Source organism: Limulus polyphemus, unplaced genomic scaffold (genome assembly GCF_000517525.1).
Source record: "Limulus polyphemus unplaced genomic scaffold, Limulus_polyphemus-2.1.2 Scaffold2680, whole genome shotgun sequence".
NCBI classification, from domain to species: domain Eukaryota; kingdom Metazoa; phylum Arthropoda; class Merostomata; order Xiphosura; family Limulidae; genus Limulus; species Limulus polyphemus.
In genome coordinates, this window is record NW_013668290.1 from 132501 (window position 1) to 136156 (window position 3656).

Consider the following 3656-nt stretch of genomic DNA (forward strand, 5'->3'; position numbering starts at 1 on the left):
TACAGACACGCTATTAATTGAGAAAGCTTCTGACGATGAAGTAATTAGACAAAATATTATATATTCTGATAATAGAATTAATGTACATTTGAACATTTTATTTGTTTGTTTTAAGCGCGAAGTTACACAATGGGCTATCAGCATTTTGCCTCCTGCGGGTATCGACCCAAGGTTGCCAGATTTTTCAACAGCAACAAGCTCTATTGGCTCTCAAAATAAGTTCCAAACAGGCAAAACAAGTCACTCTTTAATCAAACACAAGTAATCAAGCAATGCAGTTCTTTTAAGAAGCTATAGTAACACAAAATAGCAACAAATAACTTACCAATAAAATATTACCACACGGTACAGGTGTTTTGTTTAGCTTTTTCTTGCCATCATTATGCATACACTCATTTTGACGTTATTTTTAATTATAGTTTTGTTGGCTCTTATAATGGTACTGTCGTACAGGTTTATATTTTCATTTATTTACTGTATTAAAATGGCCTGTGTATAATGCAGAAATTAAGTTTCTCCATAAGAAAAACAAAAGTCTGCCCACTTACCAATGCTGTCTCGATACAACAAATGTATTCACTATTCCTAATCCATTAGAATGTCCACCTCGTTATCTTGGTCTGAATTCTGTCCTGGTGCTTCCTCTGCTAGTGACTATACTTTGGTTATGAAGTGCTGTAACATGTCTTTGATTGATTGGTAGTTCTTAAAATACATTCCAAGCCTTCTCGAGCCATAATAAACGTATAACACATTAGTTACTGTTTACTGATAAAGTCAATTTCTCAGCTTTGATTTAACAATATTCATATGTTCCTCTCTACGTCCGCATTGCTTAGTGGCTTTGACAACAAAGTGAGAGCAAACTCTACAAATTCCCTAAAGTAGTTTGCGCCACTTGCATCAGTTTATTTGGACACCTCAATCCGGAATTAAAGGTCATTCTTATACTCTATATCTCGCCAGGCAGTAAAGTTAATTGCACAGTATTGGGTGTCAAGCTTTCCTACATCACCCTTTATTATTTTAACAAGGAAAAAGACGATAATGGGAACTATATTTTGAAAAAAAAAAAAAACACGGATGAGCTGAATGATAACATTGACTTTCACAGTTTATTGTTGTTTGGTTGCTCCCTTTTAACCTATTTGCTGACCTTCAGGAGAAAATCTTTACACCAGATTTCCTTGTTCAGGAGCTGCTGCTCATTAAGGTATGCTTCCGCCTTGTTGAACTGCAGTGCATCAAAAGTCTACTGCTAAAAAGCTGTAAATGAATACTTTTGACATCCAAATTAATATCGAGGAAGTCTGAATCGATTACGGTTAAGCAGTTAGGTTTTATAATTCTCACAAGCAATGATCTTAAAAACACAAAGAGAGTCAAATATTCTAAAGTCATTTTCTGTGACCATTTGAGAAAGATTATTACTCTCTGTGTCTTCACAGATTTGAAGGTGCAGTTAAATTTATCCCACTGCTGCAAAATGCCGACACAACAATTGTAGAAGGAGAGTCACCTGTTTTTCGAAAGCCGCATAACTTTCAAAGGCTGGTCTTCGTTGTAGATCAGTTCGAACATTTCAACATACTTCTATCATCGAATTGCACTGCGCGCAAATTATGTGTACGAAAATTGTGGAACCAAAAAAAAAATAATAAAGTTTGGGGTGATATCTCTGTGACCTAACTTGCACACAACTGCACTGAGTGACAAACGAATTGATAGAACAAGGCTTTCATTGTTCTCCCTAAGTTTTGTGTAGGCTAATTATTTTTTTACAGCCATAACTTTATAGCCATATGTTCTAGTTCTAATACATTTTCAAAACATAAGCCTGTCTCTTTAAAAAAAGGAAACTAAGGCCACAAAAATGACTTAACAGTCCTTCTTTCTAAGGTAAACAAATCCCAAAAAGTTGAAATCATTTTTGTAATGGTTTGTTGAAGTGTCGAATCACAACACATGACTGTTTGATTGTGGTAATGTCAGCGCTTTCATCAATGAACAATAAATTTTCCGACTCATCACTCTCTCATCTCTTTACTTTCAGGCCGTTCTGATCATCCCTAATTATAAGATTTAAAACCATTTAAATTTACCCCATCTGTCAGGAAATTATTGTAATTTTCTCTTACTGCTGTAAAAATACTTACATAGCAACACAGACGACACAACCATTTAAGAAAGAAACAATTCAATAACCATTAAAATACCCTTTAACAAAGATGCAATTGTAATGATTAATAATTTTACATAAAAACATATAGTGAACCATCCCAAAGATTCAGAAAGTAAACTCCGCAACAAACACTATTTACATTTCAATATTGCAATACAATACATAATAAACAATCTCTAACAAAAGAAATAAGACATGTTAAAATAGACCCCATAAGAAAAGCATAACATATTCATACACCTCCATTCGTTAGTTAATTTTCCGTAAAAAATTCTTTCCGAAGAAACTTTACCATACAAGTCCTTTTTTTAAATAAAACTGGTTTATTCTTTCTGAATACAACTTTGCAATACACTTAATTTCCACAGTCGCGCTATAATAAACGCTATAATTCACAACGAACGTCTCACGTGCTCGACTCAACAAGACGTCTCTCTGTCCGCAGTTCAATTACACATTACATTGTTGCCGTCACGTCTTGACCGTCTTATATGTACAATAATACCGAAATCTAGTAAACGCTCGTGCATTCACGAACCTTCGAGAATATGACGTGTTACTAGGTCACGTGACCTCCGCTGTCGTAACAATATTAAAAAGGAAATATAAAAATCAACATCAAACAAAAATACAAAAGAAACGTTTTAACTTCGAAACAATAATAACCAAAATATTACAATAATAAATATTTTAACATATAACAATAAATAATATAAAACAATATTGAAAATGCGAAAAATAACATGACTTTTCAATAGAATTATAAAAATAAAAATATTTTGGTTTGTTTTGAATTTCGCGCAAAGCTACACAAGGGTTATCTGCGCTAGCCGCCCCTAATTTAGCAGTAAAAGACTAGAAGGAAGGCAGCTAATCATCACCACCCACCGCCAACTCTTAGGCTACTCTTTTACCAACGACCGTCACATTAGAACACCTCCACGGCTTAAAGGACGAGAATGTTTGGTGCGATGGGGATTCGAAGCGGCGACCCGCAGATTGCGAGTCAGGCACCATAATAACCTGGCCATGTCGATCAAAAGAATAAGAAAAGGCACATATGAAATAGATATCTGGACAAAATTACAAAGCAAACTCTCTTACAGAACAAAGTGTATAGAATTACATTAAACAAAAAACTCTTGCATAAATCAAAAAAATAACATAAATCTTTAAGAAGCCATGTAATAATAACTCACAAGTAAATGTATATATATTTCCCTAAAATATAATAAGTAAAACTCTTTTAACTATACACTACATGGAAAAACAACAACAATAGGCAAAATGTTTACAAGAAAAGGAACTTAAAGAAATATCCCCCAATATACATATTATTACGTCTCCGTTTGTTAATTAATTTTCCGTAACTTCGTTCCGACGAAACTTTAGCAACACAAGTCCTTTCTTAAATAAAACTGGTTCATTCTTTCTGAATATAACTTTGCGATACGCTTAATTTCAACAGTCGCGC